The 21,961-nt window shown below is 36.3% G+C and overlaps 1 protein-coding gene across 2 annotated transcripts in view; it reads right to left on the bottom strand.

Moving 5' to 3' along the window:
* The window catches only part of SBF2 (SET binding factor 2), a 326,277-nt gene that overhangs the window by 80,943 nt on the left and 223,373 nt on the right, over positions 1-21,961 (bottom strand). The gene's annotated exons all lie outside the window — the stretch shown is intronic.

Below are 21,961 nucleotides of genomic sequence, written 5' to 3'. Positions count from 1 at the left end.
TGGGATAGCAGAAATACAAAATCTGACTTCCTTTGAGGAACAATGATGTTAAGGATCATTCGGATATTATTTGTACTCCTCTCCCTTTTCTTTCTCAAATGGCTGGGAGTGATTATGGAACTACAGGCTTAAAACAACAGACCAAAAAACCCTCATCACATGACTATTCTTCTCATTACTTTAAAAGTCCATCTTGTCCTTTGTGATTTTCCAGTAACAAATATTCCAACTCCTATTAATTCATTTAATCAAGCTCACCTAAGCAGAATATCAAGGTCCACACACAGTTAAACAAAATAGCATTTAGAAAACTACTTAAAATTGGATTTTAAAAGGTGCACAACAGGTTCATAGATGTGAAGCTTTATTTGTGCACAGAGTTACTGAAGGCCTTAACATGGCTAACTCTGCATGAATGCACCTATGCTAGCCAGGCATGGGAGACAAAAGGTGTGCGAGTGTCTACGCTTTCCAACACATCCCACTTTAGGAGAGGCAGACAGCAACAAAAGTGGACACTGAGAAACCTGACAGATGTTTCAGTGAGGCCTTTCAGTATTGTGCCATACCTAAAACCCCCAAATTAGCTCATAAAATCACTTTAAGTGTCAGAATGGGAAGACTAAAGGAAAAAGCCCCAACTGTGTTTTATTCTCAAAACAAATCTGCATCCTTATTGTGGTAGATGTATTATGTGGGCAGAGTTTTACTGAATCACAGCATTTTTATTGTCAGTGAAGAACAACATACTCGTTTTCATTAGATGAGCTGAATAAACTTTATGCATCCATATATAATCACAGTGTTAATGCAATTTAACTGTAAACATTATGGTAGTTTGTACCACAACCAAACAGGATCTGCTCAAATTTATCAAATAATGATGGATGTGCACAAACATTCTGCTACCTCAGAAAAAACCCTAGTGCTATTACAGATTTAATCTTTACTCTACGAAACTACTATAAGTATCTTCTATTCTCCAAACAGAAAGAAGGCAAGATTTTCCTTCAAATGTAGACTGCACACTATCTCAATCTGATCTGAAAGAGGCAATAAATCTAATAGGCTATAGGATCTAAAAAATAGCTGTCCCATGTTAATCTATATTAGGATTAATACCTCTATATTCAATCTCAGCAGAGACAGAAGTCCAAGTAAATAAACTGGCAATTTCACCATGCACTAACAAAATTACATGCTGCCTTGAAATAAAGGAGAAAACACATGTTCTTATTTGAAATTTCCAATGCAACTTTTTAAAGTATTTAAACTACAAGTTCTAACTCCATAAGGACATGCTCTTGAGTAATAATCAAAACGACATACTTTGCTGGAATAAATGCAAAAAATGACACTAATTACATTACTTATTACAAAAGGCTTGTAATAAACTTCAAAAGGAAGATTGTAATCTGATTTTTCAGACAACATTTTGGGTAAGATCCTTCTTCTGTTGAAATCATAAGCAAAATTTTTTTTTGCAGTGAAAATTAACATACAGTTACTTTCTTTATAACTTTCATGGTTAGTTAGCATTAGAGCATATGCTGCTTTGCTTTATAATGGGACCAAAGATTTCTTTTTTCTTGTCAGCAACAGTGAAATCTAACTTTACTGAGACAGCTACAATTTTGGTAATCTAGATACAACTCTTCTGTGACTTAAGAGACAGGATGAGAGGAAAGACATACGCAGAAGATCCATATAGCAGATTATCTGTGGACTTAACTACCAGCGGAACTACAAGAACACACACGAAGCATGGAAGATTATGCTTTATGCTTCTGGTTATTGGGTACTTGCTTCTCGCTATTTTATAAGCCTCTCATTTTGATAAGGATATATACCATCTTTTAAAATTTTAACTCACCAAATCATCTCTTTCTTCATAAATGACCCTGGGAAATTTTACATTTGTTACTCATTAGGACAAGTTTTTAATTTTTGCTCTACTTAAACACTTTTGCAGAGACTTTCAGTAAATAAAAATGAAAATGCGATTTTTTTTATTATCTTTTCTTTCCAGTTTTAACATTGACTAGAATCATGCTGAGGGTTTTTGAAAAGCAGCTTCTCAAACTGCCACCTGGGTGCTGTCCCACACCAATAATTCAACACAAAGTACGTATTAGACAGACTTTGCTTGTGCTCTGAATTATGCCAGGTGTAAGAGTTTCTTCATCCTCTATGGCCATTACATTACAGTGAGATTGCTGTATGTTCATAAGAGTGCCAAAGTAGAAGACAGAGGAACTGTACCCAATCCAGAGGAATCCTCACCAATTTGTTTTAATTTTGTGGCCTTTCTGCCTGAGCAGGAGCCTCCATAATGATCACTTCATTAAGGAACCTATCAGATGAGCAATAGGATGCAAGATGCTGTCGCCTGCTGTTCCAGACAGCAGGAGTTCTCATTCTGTATTGGAAGGATTTTACTTTATGAAGAGCTTCATATTTGGCTTTACTTGGCCCTGAATTCTCATACATTTGTCTGTCCTTGAAACACAGTGGTGTAAGGGACAGAATTTAATTGATGCAATTTAGATGGAATTACACAAGCACATAATTTTTATTAAATTTTTTAAGACTCATTTTGCTTTTTCTCTGTAGGATCAGAAGTTAACAATGCAGCACATTTCACACAGTTCCATCGTACTTCTGAAACAGCAAGCCAACACAAGCAACAACACTTTACTCAAAGAGCTGTCAAGATTTTTTTTTTCCTCTCTCTCCGTCAATACATACACTTCAGTCTAAGGCTGAGATTAGTCATTTCTTCCTTCTCATAACAAATTATGCTTAGGAAAACAAGAACCTCAATTCTTATGTGCAAAAATTACACATCCCTCACTGTATTTTTGCTGAACCCCAAAAGAGGAAAAAAGTTTAACTTTTTTGTTCAAGACACTGATAAACACAAGAATGCCATCCCTTGTGTCTGAGCACATCTGAGTTTCTTTAACAGAAATGCCATGCATGTTTCTGAATACTGTCATGAGGCCCATGGCAATAAAGTTCAACATACTCGGGCTGTAATCTTCTCCCAAGGAAATGGTTGGGATGCCAAGATGCCTTTTGACTTTTATTTCACAGCAGGGCTTCATTCACAGTGACTCTGTCCAAATCTTAAACTACACCAGCTGTGATACAAGGTCCTGCACAGTAATTTGTAAAAAGTATTTGACAAACAACATTTAAACGATACAATATATTGCAATTCATGACAAAACAGTGATCAATATCCACTAACTATTCAGATGGAAAGAGGTGATTAATTCATAACATGTTTACAAACTGCAGTGCATGTCTAAAGCCCTGGCAGGCCAAAGCACTGATGCAGTGATTGCAAAACATAAATACAAGATACTTTGTAAACCACTTTACAGACAGTGTAGTTGAACAAGGGAACAACGGAAAAATCCTTAAAATATTGGAAGAACTATTAAAAAAGCTGCAGTATGCCAGTATATTCCAGTTATCTATTAGTAAATCAGTTCACAAGCATACAGCACACATTCCTATACATTCTAGCATCCACTCGGTGCGCGGCAGCATCTCTTATCCTAACACAAAAGCAAGTCACAAATTTTCAAAGGTATAAAAAGAATAACACATTCACATTGCTTGAATAATTCATGTTTTATTATTCTTTTCTAAGTTTCATATGATTTTCTAATTTCAGATACCTGTAATTGATAAAATCACATCACATCATTTGTACCTGTTCTATACTAATTTTACAAGTTAACGTGAATTAACATCTTTATTTCAAAGTATCAGATTTCTTTGGGTTTATAAAGTAGCCAACTGAAAAATCAGTTTTTCATTTTAGAAAAATATTGTTTGCATGCAAGTGGAATTTTCTAAGAGCCAACGCTCAGCTCAAACAATTGAATTACCAAAGGTTCTGGGCCTGACTGGCTAAGGAGAGACTGAACAAACAGTGGCTGATGAAGTGTGACTGATAAGTAGGGCTCATTGAAAATTTTCTATCAAAATGTGTGATGGCAAAGCAATTTTTAATTATGTTATTAAAAAAACAAAAACAAAAACCAACTGACATTGCCTTAGAAAATGGAACTTCTAAAACCCAAATTTTTCCCTTGGGAGACCTACTCTCCTATAGCACTTTGTAAATTATGACTGATTTTCTGGGGAAACAAAAGAGAAACAAAAAACATGGGCAACACTTCAGAGAAGGCAAGGAGCAGGATCTGGGGGACTACAGGCTGAACTGCCTCACCTCGGTTCCCGAAAAAATTAGGGAACAAGTCCTCATAGAAGCCATTTCTAGGCACAGGAAGAACTAGAAACTGACTGAGAACACAAAGCACAGATTTACGAAGGGCAAAGTGTGCCTGACCAACCTCCATGATGAACAACAAAGTCTATGGCTGAGGAGAGAGCGGTGTGGGCTGTTTACCTTAACTTTTAACAGGCCTTTTCACACAGGCTCCTTTGGTATCACTGCAGCCAAGTTGGGGAGATACAGTCTAGATGGGTGATTTACAAAGTGATTGTAGAAGATGATCAGAAGACTGATAGGACCATCAAACTCAAAAGACAGTTTTCAATGGTTCAAAGCCTAGCTGGCAGCTGGTTCGGAGTCATGATTTCAGTGGTCAGTACTGTGGCCAATGCTGCTTTACATCTTCATCACCTGGAAAATGGCACAGAATGAATCCTCATCAAGTTTGTGGATGACACCAGACTTGGGGGGAGTGGTCAATATGCTGGAGGGCAGGATTGTTACTAATAGAGACCACCGTCAGCTGGAGAAATGGGCTGACAGGAACCTCATGCAGTTCAACAAAGATAAATGCAAAGCCCTGCACATGGGATAGAATAACCCCATGCAAAAGCATAGGCTGGGAAGAAATGATACACAGAACCATGTGCTGTGGCAAACCTGCAAACCCAAGACAATGCCCAAAAATTCAGAAAAAGGTCCAAAATGAATTAACTTACTCTGTTGCTGTTTGCAAATACCGGTAGACTCTGTACGGTATAGACAGCTCTAAGGAATAGGAAAAAAAGACAACATTGTAGCTGAACTAACTGGCACTCAACATGAGAGCAAATAGGATATTATGAAGTATAAGAAAAGCTGCTGTCAAAAAAAGTTAACAGATTTACAGTGGTGATATTATCCTTCCTAAAGAAATATGTGAACTAAAGAGTAAATAATCAACTGGAAATGATGCTGGGAGACAAGAGGGGGAAGAGTATCTTGCACCACCAGTTAAAAATGCTAAAAAAGTTGGTCTTGCCATGAAATATATTCATGGCAGTGGCAAAGAACAAAACAATTAGAGAGTTTAAGGATCTCATCCAAGAGAAGGAAACCGTCAAGAGCGTGTAGAACTGAAAGAAGCCCAGAAGAACTAAATAAATATGGAAAGAGAAAACACTAAGCACAACCAACACAGAGAAAAATTCTTGGAGAGAGAGCTGACGCCAATTTTTTTTTTTTTCCCCCCAATACTGAATGCATCCGCAGGGTTCTGGCAGGTGCCCCTGGGAATCCAAGTATATGTTTGTGTGCATTTAACACTGCCTCTAGGAGCAACACTTTCCATATCTGCCAAAAGTGGAGTGGCTTTTTGAGATGTTTTTGACATCTTGTTGCCGGACAACTTCAGCTTTTCTACACCAACCTTGATAGTACTGAGAAGCTTTGCTACAGTTTTGGCAGATGCACCAATTAGTCTGTGTACAGCTGCACCAAAAGACAACAAGAACGACAATGACCAGCTGCTTCTGGAAGAAGTTTTCTTGGATCAGCTTTGTTGGTGCAGCTCCATTTCTTGATTCATGAAACAAGTGTCAGCTGCTGGAAGAGGATACTTCTGGGATGACCTGCAATGGCTGCAGAATGTCAAGGATGACAAAGGGCTTAAGAGGTAATGCTGAATATTATAAGGTTGTCAGTCTTCAGGAAGTCAGCAAGGGCTTTTCCACGCTTTGGCACAAGCGATGCACTGTATCAGTTGCACTGCTGAATCTGATGGAATCCAAATCCTTTGTTGTTGACCTTGATGCCAGACCTCTCAGTTCATAAGTAGAATAGAATGTAGTTTTCTGTTGTGTTTCAAAAAGTAGTAGCAATTTTCTCAACTTTAATACAAGATGATCCAAAAAATCAACTTTATAACAACATCAGAATAAACTCATTCCATGTCATGAAAAAATCACAGTACTAAAGCATCTAAAGTAGTGAAGTACCAGATATACCGTTTTTCTGGAAAACCGTATTTCAGGCACTATAACCCCAGCTGGTAAAGTCTTCCAAAGGATAAATGGTTCATATAAAAAAATTTCTAAAGCAAATTGACGATGACAGTGCAACGTGCATTTGGAAAATTAAAGGGCATATGTTGGGCATGATAAAGAAACATGTTGTTGAGCAATGTCCACCTTGATTAACACAAATATTGCATATTGCACAAAATCTGAGCAAACAAGGAAGAGAGTCTTTGCAAAGCCTAGAAAGCCAAACAGATTCAGAGATTTTAAGAGTACCTTGATTTAGTAAAGTCCTCCTTCCAAGACAGGTCATCTATGAAATATACATTCCAATACCAATGTTTAAACTATAAAAAAAATTAGAAAAATGTAGTATTTTTAATTTATTGTGAAATATTTTAAGTGTACAGCTTGTACTTTCCATGGCATGGGCAGCAGTTTCATCCATATGGGTACAGATTTTATTTGAAATCTAACATTTTTTTATCATTCAATAAGACAAGTATGATAAGCGCACTGTGAGATGTGGAAAGTGTGTTTCTATGAAAATTTTACTAAAAATTACTTCCTTTAATTTTAATGAAGTATTTGTATTTCTAATAGTACAAGTGAAAATAAGCGTGAAGCATTTTTTTGTAAGAAACAAATAAAGACAATGGAAGAAGCATTAAAACTATTTTAAACTAGCAACTGTAAAACTATCCCCCAAATCTTCCAATCTTAAAATCTGTAGCCATATTTTACTCTGGAATTTTCAAATGTCTGTGCTCCAGGAAATCTAAAGGCTACAATGCTGTGGAGCAACTCCTCCATTTTGGTTACAGAACTGAAAAGTTAAGCTCCCAAACATACTGGTGGAAAACATACGTGCTTGGATGTTCTTGAAACAAATTCCTGTTCTCTGTAAAAACAGCTCTGCAGGGCAAACAGAACTAGGGGAAGAAAGAAATCCTTGAACTTGCTGTGCTGCACTGAAGGAGTAGAAGGGTATCAGGGAGTTTTGATGTAGCATAGCCTTCCAGCAAAACTGTATGCCTGATATAATAAACCATAAGAAATCTTGGTACAATCATTCTCTTTTTACATAGCCTTCCAGATCACTGCTACTAGAAACATCTAGCCAATTAGCCAGAGAGCAGGCCTTCTTTGCCAGCTTTTGGGTTGCCAGTTAATCCATTTCTCAGTCCTGACAAATCTTCTCCTATGCTGTTTGATTTCTCTTCCCCAGAGCTTTACTCCAAACATCTTTCTGTTTTGTTCTAATCTTCTTGAAACTATTTGGAAAAAATGGAGTGTGTGTGTGGGGGGGTCCTGCTATGGAAGCATAGTAAAGGGCAATTGAAAGGGGAAAAATTATAAAAGGCAGCTTGAAGTACAGTGAAATATTAATGAAGTATTAAGTTCCAACTACATCCATGCTGTTTGAAATTCCTTCCACACAATTCACATTTGGCGATTTCAGGGGAATTAGCCAGATTGCAATAGCTGGAAGATGGGTAGTGAAAACAAAATGTGAGTGAAGTTTAGGCATTAGCAACGGCTTTGGCATAAGAAAAGAACACCAAGACTTCCAATTCCTGGGAACGCAATAGCCAATTTTTAAGAAATTGGAACAGTACAGAATTCCAAAGATTAATAGCTAATTTCTGCACAGCGTGGCATTATTTAGTGTCTATACAGAGGGAAACACACTGTATCAGTGTGAACTGCTAGCCACCTATGATAAATGCAAACGTAATGACCCAGAAGATAAATACTTCTGATCTGTGAAATATGAGCAGATATCCAGATACATTTCAGCATTTTCTCAGTCCTTTTATCTTACCTGTAGTTCTTAAATAGCAAAGATATCCTCAGGCTTTCAGGAAGACCCTCACTGTCAGAGTTGACGTGAATCCCAGCGTCCCCACTGCCTTCTCTCTCAGTACACACAAATTCAGTTCCATGCTAGTGAAACTGGCAAGGCCACATTTTGACAAGCTCCTTATACTGCGGATAAATAGCACATACGCTGCTGAAGCTTTGGATCTTATTCTTTGCTGCCTTGTAATGAGATGTAAGAGCACGGTTTTTGTTTCAGCACTGCGAGACGTCCTACTGGGTGACCTCCTTAGTCACCAATTTAATAAAGACTTCAAAAATACTCTTATTTACCATCCTTCTTCTAAAGTCCCTTGAACTTTCTCCTCTCCACAGATAACAAAATAATAAAAATAATCCAGGCTTTTTACAGGACTACATGGTGACAGACAGGGATGCACAAGGCACAGTACAATGCTACTGTGCAGTATATTGATGCCCTTTTCAGGCACATACCACCACAAATGGGATGACACAGCATACAGAAAGGGCAGTTGCATACAGTCTAAGAAACCCCTGAGAGCACAGAGTACATAAGTATTAATCAGGCTGGAAGGATGCCAGACAGCATGGAACAGTATTTGCAGCAGTACCACTGGAATGAGGGCATATGAACTTACCAGCAAACTCACTGCATTTTCAGTGAGGTGCACAAAATATGCTATCTTGCTAGTCAATACCTACTAAAGATTTTATTACATGAATGGAAGTCATTTCAATGCACCACAACTGAGTTGAGGGCTAATACCCTCCTCCTCCTGAGCAGAGGAACCACTTTTTTGGCCCTATATACAAACATCATACATATGGTACATTGTCAAAAAGTTATCTCATCAGTTAGCACCCATGGTCAATCTGCAAATGATCTTATCTGTTGTATTTTATTTACAATAATGAATTCATAAATTTAATTCGTGAATACTTGCATTAGCCTGACTCACCTGCAAAGCCATCCTTTTTTACTTTTATTATTTTCTTGTATACTGCTGAAATTTAGACCAGATCACAGTATTTTCATTTAACTCTATACCCGGGAATAACTGCAAGTTACTAATCTGCTCACAGGGTATTTTTGTGACAGTATAGGCAAAATTAAGTATTAAGTATTTGATTAAATATGATAGCTAAATGTCAGCCAAAATTTGTCTATGCTTTAACAATATCATGGAGGTGGCTTCACATCTGATTTAAATGAAAATCTCTAGAAAATGTCTTCCCATTAAATGTTGGACGCAACCCCTCTATCTTCATTCTAAATGAGTTAATACAGAGATATACTATGTGCTGCATTTTATTTAGTTTTTAATAATGGCATCACTTCAGCCAGTATACTACAAAATCAGGATTACTCTATCTTATCTTGTAACTCAATCTTATCTTGTAACTCAATCTTATCTTGTAACTCAATCTTATCTTGTAACTCAATCTTATCTTGTAACTCAATCTTATCTTACAATCTTAAGGATTACTCTAAAGATTATCTCACTGAAGTGAAATAAAGGAAATATATATGGGAATACTGGTAATAATTAGATGATCACAGCGAAGAGTCTACAATACTACACACTTTCTGGAACACACAGAAGTCCCATAGCCCTACAGTGACTCAAAAATGAAGAAATGCTTAATTAAGGAACCATCTGTCAGCTGAATTGCAGAAAAAGTTTCAAAAAATCCAGTTTCCAGTTATGTCTTTCACTGACAGTGATTTCCTAAAAGTAGTAAATAAAGATTCAACAATTTTTCCAATAATGACTAGTAAAGTTGGTTGTCTGTCATGAAAAAAAAATTGGGAGAAATCACTACTGAGTGATGATAAAACAAATGCAAGAGTTTGCATGTTAGCTGTAATATGACTGCCAAAGGGTGAGTGCCAAATACAGTGAAAAGAATACAGAAAAGCTAAAGCACGAAAATACAAAGCTGCTTGTTGTCAAACATATGAACACGAGTCCTTAATGATCAAGTTTCGCTCCTAGAGGTCATCAGTGATCTAGGAAACAGATTAATGCTTTAGTCTGTAAATTTTGAAACTTAGATAGGAATAAATGTAGGAGATTTTAACTTTTGTTAACATGGGAAATATGGAGCAGAGGCCCTTTACTAAGAAGTAACAGGGAACATACCTCATTCCCTGTAATATTCCCTCTTTCTCCTAGCATGCATCTTTGCTTCTCTTCTTGCTCCCAAGAGCATGTATTATCAGTAACTGAAACTAAAATTTTGCAAGCTGTCATGGAAACAATATGTACAAAAAATACATTAACTTAGGTAAGTTTGTTAAACAAGATGGGGTTCAGGCTAATTTAGGAAAAAAGCTCCCTCACCCCCTATCCTCATCCCCTCCTCCAAAGAAATCATGCCATTTACCAGCATTTATGGAGATTGCTATAAGCTGAGGGGACAGTGTGTGACCTCAAAACTGACCCGGGGGGCTTGTGTGGCAACCCTAGAAAATTTCTGCCTGAGGAAACAGCCCTCTTGCATGTGGCCTTGTGGAAAAGCATATTCAAAAACCAGCAATTCTCCCCACAGTTTTGATTACTCCTACGTGATGTCAGACTAGCTGAATTTCAAGTAAGTTAGTGAGGAAAATGAATTTTTACATAAAAGAGAGAACTGGAATGCTCATATATTTTAGTATACCTGTTTTTATTTACAAGCACAGAATGCCTCAGTATTTGAAACCGAGAAYGTATACCACCAGCGGCACACTGAGTATACTTCAGGTAGGATCTTTCACCTTTCCATGAGCCCATTTTTCATGAATAGCTCATTATGGTTGGCTTGATTAATTTTAAGTGAATACATTCTGATGTCTGTTGTTTGCATGCTGTATCTTCACTTTTACATTAGAAATTAGATAAGACATTGATGGAATTCATATTTGTGTTATATGGTACTTTTATACCAAACTTTCCTGCAACAGTTCTTTGCAATGAGCACGTGCAAAATGCATGTGGCAGTCTGACTTCCCTTTGTTAAAGTTCAGCTGAAATATGGATTTGGAAGAGGCAGTTCTCATAATACCTCTCAGTTTCTGTTCCTGATTTTCACCCTAGTTACAGTTTTCAAGTTTTGTTCCATACAACACTGCTGGTCCATTTGACTACTCCTAAGAGGCTGTGAAAAGTAAAAGACCCCAAGTCTACAAAACCATCAGTTAAGCTTAAGTTTACATCACAGAAAATGGAGCTTCACACGGTAAGTGGCTTGTATGGGTTTAGGCTAAACGGGTGGTGGATTGGGAAGGTAGCAGCCATCTACCATAATCAAGTCAGGATCAAGGTCTATGACTTTCTTACCCATAGGATTCAGAGGCTGAGTAAAAAAATGTGTTAACATAACTGTAGCTGTGGCCTGTGGCTTTTAAACTGAACCACATATGGTTAGAATTTCAGCTATTCCCAAATGGCAAAGGCAAGGCTCCAAAACTGTCCATTAAAATAAATATTTTCCTTTCAATTCTTTTTCACAAAAGCAATTACACCTTTTAACTTCATAAATATAACCAGCTAAATTCCAATGAAATCAATAGTGTTTACAGTCTTGATTTCAGCCTGAAAACAAATTAAAGGCTGTTTTAGTCCACTGGTTTTGCCTGCATTACATATTTTCTCTTCTTAAGAATGAAAAAAAAAAAACCTCCAAAAAATAAATTGTTCTAATACAAAAAAGAATTATTCAGCAAAGAGATTACTTGGCTTAAGGGTAGGAACCCCAGCTTCTGCTGGCACACAGGCAAGAATACTGATCAAGAAACATGTGGGCAGCATCATATTTTGTGCTGTCTGTGAACCTAGATTGTACTAATGATAATGATCCTGTGCGAGTGAAAAATACCAGAACACAGCATGTCTGACATTTACAGAAGTAAAATTTTGCAAGGCTTGAAAGCACAGAACAAGACACATGATATTATCAATTACATCAAGGTATTAAAGAGTACCTAGAAAAATGAAGAACATGTTGAAAATTAAAGTCATCAGCATTGTGTTGAAGGTAGGTACAACATATAAAACTTAGTTGCCTAAGATACAGAGGCAGAAAGAAATTATAATGCAGATAACGAAAAAGATCAAGCTTCTGAAGAAGTGCTGAGAATCATCACATCCTCATAATCAAGGTTGATTTTGAGTTTATCATTATTACAGTAAGAGGTGATCAAGTGAGATATTTCATTCCATACACCTGGAAGGGATAGAGAGTATTATATGCCATTCATATGCAACTTACTTTGGTAGAACAAATACCTATTCCAAAGTGATGTTTGCTCCATTAACTTTGAGAGTAGAGTCTCTACACGGTGTTATAGAGCAAGAGGAAATTGCATTAATTTCATCAAAATAAGTTGCTTTTGTCCTCAAAAATCACATAGTCTAGACTGAAAATTAATTATATTTGCATACTTACAAGCATTACGAGATTTTAAAATGTTATTCATGCAATTAAAATTTAATTCCTCCTAAGTGGAGTTTTGAAGTTTAGAAGTAAGGAATTTTTGTTGTTTTTTTATGGTAATAAAAAAAAAAGCTGTTCTTTTAAAAAATGTTGGTATACAGTGCTGGATCACTACACACCAAAGCTTGCTAACCTGGTAAGAATTGTGTGTGTGTGTGCATGGAGGGGGGGAGTTGTAGAGATGATACTAACAGTACTTTTCACTATAGCTTGTTTACATGATATTTTCCCATGCACCCCAAAAAGCAGTTCATAAAAGCCATAAATCTGGACTATGATAATGAAAATTTATGTCAACAGCCACAAGAAGTTTTTACAACATATGTAGAACATCATATGTTCTCACTTGTTTGCACCTTTATTTTCTAAATTTTGTTCTAAAACATTGCATACTTTATGTTTACCTAACAGTAGAGGTAGCTCAATTATTTTAAAGAAATTTATTCTTTTATGCTTTTTTCCTTAAAAATTCTAAAATGCCACATATATACATTATTTTACTTTTGTCATATTAATGCATTTGTGAAAGTTTATACAAAATATTGACAAAACCCGGTACTCAGCTGTATTTTGTGGTATTTATCTTCACATCACACTTGAATTTTTGAATACAAACTGCCAAGATTTCAATTGTTTAAATCAAAGGTTATACAAGCATTATAGCAACCGAATAATTAGAAGACTGAACATATTTCAATGTTCTGTTTCAGAAATGACAGTATGTGAAAAATAAATAAAATACTTTATGATCTTATAGCCATTATACTACATTTTTGATGCAAATTCCTGCAAAACAAAAGATTTGGAAACAAGCAACTTTTTAAAATTCCTTACTACAGAAACAACAAAACAGTCTTCTAATGTTTCTTCTGGTAAGTACCCTCAATGATCAAGGGCGTACACTCTGCCCTTTCGCACAGAGTAAAGCATCCCCTTTCAGCTCCTCTGTTTAACAGTTATCTAAAGAGGGATGTGGAGGTTGGAAAGCCCATAGTGAGACTTAGTTTGCCAAACTCTTGCTCTTCATTTTAGTACTAATAGACTAAAACTACATACACACACATGCATACAGGTGGCCACAAAAGCACTTTTCCTGACTAGGTATAGCACAGTACACCAATACTGTATCATATTTTATTACTTATTGTATACAATAAAACTACACTCCATACAGATTGCTATGTGCACATACAAATATCTAAGTGCTGTACACAATCTACACTGAATTATGTACCCATACTGAAATGTTATATCAATTTAAAATAAAAAATGTTTTCTATATTTTTATTAATATAACATTTGTGAAAACAGAAGTTACTGGTTTCACGTAACTTACCCTGTTAACAAAATGTCTATCTTTTCACACCACAAAGATCTTATTTTTGTTTTTCCTACCTCTCATCAGTCCATCTCTTTCATGGAGAGGCTACAGAGTAACTACACAGCAGCGTAACACAATTCCTAACCCAGAGTTATTTTATTTACGACAGTGAGTAGCATACATGCACATGTCTGCTTTTCATCAAGATGACCAAAAATATTTAGAACATAGAGTTATTAGGAATGCTTGGCAACCACAATGATAGAATTAACAGTAATGACACTTAAGAGAAGTCACAGCCTACCACGTCAATGGTCCAAGAAGCTACATGGTTTCAATAAGATACATACGTGTGAGCTAACATATGTTAGCATGCCCTACATTAACTGTAAATATTGGAGGACTGAACAAAGGCCAATGAAGAAGTCCATTCAGAACAAAGAATGTTTCAGAGATCTGAGACTGATGAGTTTGTACTTGTCTCATTATTTCTGCTAGTGGGTTACCCAGTGTGTCATGCTTATTAGGCATTCTGACGCTCTACTGCTTAAGCTTATATCCAAAAGTGTATCACATTTTTATTGATCTATCCATAAGCCAGATATGACCTGACTGGACTCAGTGAAACCAAGATACAGACCATCTGTCTGAAATTTGAATACTGTATCCTATATATGTTTTCTAAAATGCTTATATAGATGTGTAAACACTGTCTCACCTAATGATGAAGCTGCAAGTACCTCTGTGTGAACAATTTTTTCTTAAATTCTTTTACATTTTTCCTTTTCTCACATCAACGCATGTTTGCCTGGCACAAACTCTTCAGGATCATCGCAGCTCTTAACAAACATTTTTTGGGGTTCTTTCAGGGCCTTATTTTTTTCAGAATTGTTGCAGTACTGTTTTGTTTTCTGTTATTCCATAGTGCACACAAGTATGTATATCACCTACGAATATCTATTCCTTTTTTGTGTTCTGTAGTATTCCTCAGTATTCATTCACTACAATAACTGTAAGCTTAGAAAAAAAAATTATGTTATCTTATATTAATACCAATAACCTAACATTATTTGATATTTGTTTGTAAAGTGTTGGACCGGGGCCCTGAAAAAGACTGGTATCTACTGATAACTGCATACAAACATAATGAAGACACAATCGATAACACAAAAACGTGTAGTCAAGGAAGACAAGTTACATCTATGGCAGAAAGATCAACAGAAAGAGGGACACTGTCATATTTACGATATGTATTCTTTGACACTTTTGATGCCTTTTCATACTACTGACAAGAACTGAGGGAAAGACTGGGGGAAATCAAGGCTACCTGCAATCAGAGCTCTTTAAGATGTATATTCTAGATACACATTCACTCTAAGAATATCCTTCTTTGATCATCCTGGAGCCTGGAGATTATTTTAGCTTCTACATTCCTACTGAGTTTATATCTGTCTATCTATATGTACCTATATATGTCTGTACAATTGCATGGGCATATATGCATGTTTTTATATATATATATATATATATAAAATGTATATTTATAGATACATCTATACCACCCTTGTGCCTCATGATTATGTACGTGCATATATTTATACATACAGGGGAGCAGGAACTGTGTGAACTAAACGCATTTTAGTCAGAAGCAGAGAGGGAAGAAGGCTGAAGGCAGATGCATATATGGATAACACATTTAACAAAACTCTTATTATTGATAATTATCATCTTTTTTCTTTAAGTAATAGTCGCACATAATCACACAGAAGGTAACTCCAAACAGAAGTCACAAATATTTTCAGATTACCACAAGTAGGTGCCAGAAGCCTCCAGGCAAATAGTAATTTACTAACTGCCCTGCCACCTAAAAAAACCTCTTTTCTGGGCACCACTGTACTGGCACAGTGCCAGCATGAAAAGAAGTTGTGGGTTTTCTGCTGTGTAGTTATCGGACAAAAAGTTCTTTACTAAAACCACTGAGGCAGTGAAATGTAGCTTGAGACAACCACCTTAGCTGTCTGGACACAAATTAAAGCGGATGGACACCTCTACAGGTGAAGATCACTACAGAAGCAAATTTTAGTGAGTGATACAAAAGGGAATTTTTTGCAGGCCATCACCTCTACAGGGAGAGTTCCGGCTCAGAAGAACGGCAGCTACTACTATGTCAAGGTAGTTTTCTCCCTTGATACCTGCAGAGTAGGCAACTGCGGACTGGACTTCTAAAGGTAGTAATAAAGCTGAAAATTCTGCTACATTGAGCAACAGCAGCACATTTGTACCCATCTACTTTATGAATACATACATGGGCAATCCCATAAAGAAAGAAACCGTATTTTCTGTATTTAGTACACGGACACACATGAATCAATAATTCATGGGTTGTGTGGGCATCCCATGAGATGGGATGAATATAAGAGCAAAGAAAGGAAAAATAAAAACAGATCAGCAATACAGTCTTTTAAAACGCACTTCTACTTCTCTGCCTTAGAAAAGTTATATGAACACTATCGGTTCAGCCATATGCTCTGATATTCAGATATCCTGCAATTTCTTAGGGAAGAGACACCATCAGACAGATTCAAAAAAGAGCAGATTCTTTTATGAGATACAGAACATAACAGGTGGACTCCTGAGAAGTCAGCAGTATGGAAAAATCTGTCATTTCTACTGCATATATTTCTTCTGGGAAATGAAGGCCCAGAGAAACTAAATGACATGCCCATTGTGACAGAAAAAACCTGCAGTACTACATGGAATTAAATCTGGAGGTATCAAGCATGAGCCTTGAACGCTGAAATCTCCTTTGTTTCACTTGTATAATATCATGATTACATCTAATAGGATGAAAAAGATTAAATCGTTAAGAACTGATTAGTGATTATGCCTAACTTAAGTGAGATCTCATTTTATCAACTTTTGATTATTTTCTTAATTGGTATTTGATTTTTCATAACTACTGTTTTGCGAAGATTTTTGTTCTTCATTTGTTTTTTCCCATTTTTGCAAACAATGGTAAAAGAAATAAGTATGGCGCTGTTAAAACTCCCATGATTCTCTTCATGGTACATTTTGTATGTTTTAAAATACCTTAAAATATTTTCTAATATTGCTGCTCTTCTGAGAGTCCCTGCTTCCAGGAATGCAAGTCAAATTGAGTAATAAAAAGCAAGCCATTATAAAATGGCTGAAAGAGACCTATTACAACCTTCCAGAATAAAGACATTTGACAACATAGTTTGCAACCTAAAATATGAGAAATGCTGGTTAATTTAACCTTTATATTGCCAAGAATTTGAATCATATGACACACACATGGTATTACTCTCAGGAGTAATAAAATCTATCTTGTTATTGGACAGTGTTCTCAAAAGCCTAAATTTTAAGAACTGATTGACTGCTTTTAAACTTTATCTGGTGGCAGAATAGATTACCAAAGATATTTGCATAAGAAAAATGAATTTAATCTCGTTTGCAGAATGCCATGTTCTTACTACCTCGCACATGAAAGTTTTTTTCAAAGCAGACAATGATAAGTGCTAAAAAGAAGCCCATATTATACCAAAGTGATTCAGAAGGGTTGCAAGAGAACTTCTAGAGGCAAAATTAATCTATGCTATCTATCATATGCTTTTGGCCATTTCTGAAGAAAAGATGCTGGCCCAGATGGACCCTTTGTCTAATCTAACACAGGCTAAGTTTTTAATTTTGCTCTGGTTGCCACTAAGACTTTCTGCAGTTGTCTTTTATACTGTATAGTCTAGGTATACTCTTGGTACACTTGGTATACTCTAACTATATTTGAATGACAAACATGAACAAAAGAATTAAGAGTGATACTTTTAATATCTAATGATTGCTACTACAAAAAGCCTTAAAATTTATTAGACATTATCTAAAGCGCTTAAATGATAACAACTTGTCTATTATTAAAGATACTCCTCAGACATGCTAGTGCAGCAGATGTGTATTCACACAGACGTGACACTGGAGCAAGCCAAGACCTAAGATAGCATTGCTGACTTGGAGATTGTCAGATTAAACCACATCACCATGAGACCCCATCCCTTTCTTACACCTAAGGGCCAGAGTTTTGAAAATATTTATATACTTAACACAGTTTTATGCACTTCAATCCCCCTAAAATCTAACCATATTTAGATTAAGCACTCAGATGATTGGGGCACAAATGTTTTCAGATTTGACACATATTTGCCAAACTAAGGTATTACGGGCACAAACCGAAACACAGGAAGCTCCACCTGAACATGAGGAAAAATTTCTTTACTGTGAGGGTGACAGAGCACTGGAACAGGTTGCCCAGAGAGGTTGTGGAGTCTCCTTCCTCGGAGATATTCGAAAGCCGTCTGGACACAATCCTGGGCAACCTGCTCTAGGTGACCCTGCTTGAACAGGGGGGTTGGACTAGATGATCTACAGAGGTGCCTTCCAACCTCAACCATTCTGTGATTCTGTGATTAATACACAGTTATGTCATTACAGGACAACATCTTAGACAGGGAGGTGTTGTATTGCATCATTAGCTTTGGGGCTTTTTTTAAATGAAAATTTTTATCTATTCCAACTATCAAAGGAAGCTTCTTCAGGATGCCAATATAGGTGAAGAGAATTTTCTCCTCCAGCAAAGCAGGAAAACAAACACATTTTAGGAAATCCTTATACTTACTCTTCAGTATTTTATGCAAATTGATTGTAATATCTTTTTAATATAAAAATTATTAATTGTGATCATCAAGTACTCTCCAGCTATACAGTGGGAGAACTTAAAATTTTCAGGCTCTTTTTTGCCTCTACTGTTGTTTTATCAAATTAAGTGCTGCTATGTTCAGCAGATATAGAGTTCACTTGGTGCTACCAGAGTAAATCAGAGGTGTGGAGAAGAGAGAGAGACAACTGAAAATCTGGACAATTCATGCTGTTTCTTTGTAAAGAGTTAATGAGAAGTATGCAAATTCAGCCTTGACATGTTTTTCATTGTTTCTTAATTAGTAGTTAAAAATAAAATGTATTGCTGGAAATAAAATTACGAAGAAAATGTGTTCCTCTGATAAGAAATGTCATTTTTAGTGGTAAAATAATTAAGTATTGGTCACCTTTTCTTAAATGTCAGAGAAAAACATTTTGTTACAGAAAATTAAAAAGACATTTTAAATAGAATTTTATATGTAATTGCAAATTATTCTGAAGTAACCACAGCAGCAGAAAGCAAACACCGCTGAAATTGTTTTCAGAGAAATACTTGCCTGTTTTTTACAGCACAGCGCTATCTATATGAATACATTGTGAACCAGTATACTTTTTTTACAGTACTGTAGATGGCCTTTAACAGTAATTTAGCTAAGTAACATAAGTAACAGAACATAATACTTCCGTTTTGCTGTTACAGGTATTAATAATTGCTGTAATGGAGGCTGCTTTAAAGGCTTATCGAAGTTTACGATTTGTCAGGGGAATTCTTACTCAGAGAATGGAAAGAATAGTCTTAACCAGTGGCCAGTCAATGATGACTGGCAGGACAGATAAAAAATAACTGGGGATTTAATTGCAGTAATACCCTCATCAGAAGACATCTGCTTTAATCAATGAGATATACGATCTCCGTGTCCTTTTGAACTTCCTACTACTAGCAATGACCAAAAATACTTATTTCATTTTTATTTCAGCAGCAGTAGATTGTCAATGCTTCCCAGAGAAATAGAGACAGTAAACTGTGTTTTTAACACTTCAGTACTGACTTATTGCATCACGCCTTACCTTAACTGTACTTGTAAAGCTTCCTAAAGTCTACTACAGGGCTTGATATGTAACTGCCTACCTGCTACATAAGGCAGATCAATAAAACATTCTACTGTACTATTCCATATATCATAGACCTAACAAAAATCTGCATTGAGGTCCTGTCTGTTACCTTCAAACTTTAAATAGGCTAAAGAAGAATCTTGCAAAGGAAAGCCACACTTCAACTGAGCAGCTCAAAGCAGCAAACATCATAGATCTGGAGAAGCCCAAGTTTTACCACCTCTAGCGAAATCAGTGAAATGCTTCCTCCGCCCTTTGCAGCTGCAAAATGGCTAGAGATTGGACAGAGGAAATATATCCCAAGTTTAACTTTTCAATAAAGTAATACAGCTATTAATTTGAAGCAGCAGTATGAATATTTTATCCCTCTTCCTTAATCTATTTTCACATACTGTGGTGACAGACACTTCAGAACAGATATAATGAGACTGGTAGGAACATATATGGTGAGATTATTACCAGCAGTGTGTTAACACACCACTTGTCATCTGCCATGTAATATATAGTATATATAGCAGCTCTGAAGAAAGCATCTGACTTTCATTTTTGTGGACTGAAGTAAAACGTCAGAATAAACTTTATTAAAAGAAAAAAACCCTGACACTAAACAAACAGGACAATCTTTGAACAGTAAGGGAGAGATCTAATAAACTTGTAAAATGCTTTTTTTTTTGATTTTGAAATATGCGGCACTGTTCACAGTAAGACAAAGACTGAATAACTGCGAATACTGCAGTCTCTTATTCAAAAGACACTTTCAGGAATAGCCAACCTGTATCTCTTGAAATACATGTGGTTTGCAAACAAGTCATGTGAGCAGTAGCAGAGGCTTGGTGGCTGAAAGGGGGGGCATCAGATTTCCTACCTGCATGAGAAAGCAAGCCAGGAGAGGTTGGAGAGCCTGGCATTTCCAAGAGAAATCCATCATTCTGGGCCCTGCTGCGCACACATCCCAGCTCAGGCCACAACGCTAGGCAGAGAGCCAGTGCTCTCCTCAACCTGTGACCTGCGCCTGGGGCCCTCCATTCCTCTCAGCTTTTTATATTGACCGTTACATATGTCCTGACCACAGGAATATTTAGGTTGGTATCTTACAGGAACACGCAGTGAAGTTGAGAGAAAAATCTGTGACAAGACATATGACAGCAAAAAGATGGAGCAAGGTAGTTTCTACAATTCCAATAGTTCAGTGAGGTCTTGAAGTAATATTGCAATCTAACTCTTCTAAAAAAATCCATCATAACTAATGTGGTATTTCCCTAAATCTCAAATACATCTTTGGGAAGATCACATTTCTTAAATTAGACTTCTGTATCTTTTTAAACAGACACTGTCTAAATTGCTTGATCTCATGACTTGCAGCTAACAGAATTAATGTCTCTATAGCAAAATGATGACTTGCTGAGCTGTACTGCAGCAAAGGCAAACTCACTTAAAAAGTTATTGTAGCATCACAACTGTGGTAATATGCTTTTGCCTTTAACTGATATAGGGAAGATCCAAAATGTCAAAATTTATACACTGTTCCAAATAAACCCATCAAGAAAGTGCATGGACAAATTATAAATCATGCTCTTATCTTAATAAATAATTCCATATGTCATAAAAGTAATAGTACTGAATACTTTCTTGTAACTAGCTGCCCAGTGTCAGGAGTTCAGATGCTTTCATATTGGCTGAGCTTACTACTGAGAAATGGAAATTTCCACTTTACATTTTCAAAGATAGGAAGAAAGTATTGGGGGGGGGGGAGGGTAAAAATTGCACCTCTGTATTCCACACATTTGTTTCCTCTGCATGATTTGAGCTCCTTTGCTCAGTAAAGCTAGCAAATATAACAGTCATTTTATTTTACTTCTGTATGACTTCAGAGATACTCATCTACATGAACATTAAGGTCCTCTTTGAGTCTTCAAATCACTGCCAAGGAAACATCAATTCCTCTCCAAGAGGAAAATCTGATTTTATTGCTTTATTAAAAGGTGATGTCAATATTTTTTTCCTCAGCAACGGAAATTTCCTCAGGTCCTCATTTTCTCCTGCAATCTCTTTTGTACTCAGATATAGCAAAAAAAGGGACTAATTTCCTTCCTATTCTCTATAAACTTCTCTAGATAATTTTTCCAGGAACAATCACCAGTGTAGGATTAAAATTTGTGGCACATCTAGATGACTCTGTRTTCTGATTTGAAAAAGGATTTCTGTGCCCGGAATGCATAGCAGGTGCAATATTCTATGTATCATGATTTT

This window comes from Apteryx rowi, unplaced genomic scaffold (assembly GCF_003343035.1).
Source record: "Apteryx rowi isolate R43461 unplaced genomic scaffold, aptRow1 scaffold_107, whole genome shotgun sequence".
Classification (NCBI taxonomy): domain Eukaryota; kingdom Metazoa; phylum Chordata; class Aves; order Apterygiformes; family Apterygidae; genus Apteryx; species Apteryx rowi.
This window is presented reverse-complemented; position numbering and strand designations above follow the sequence as displayed.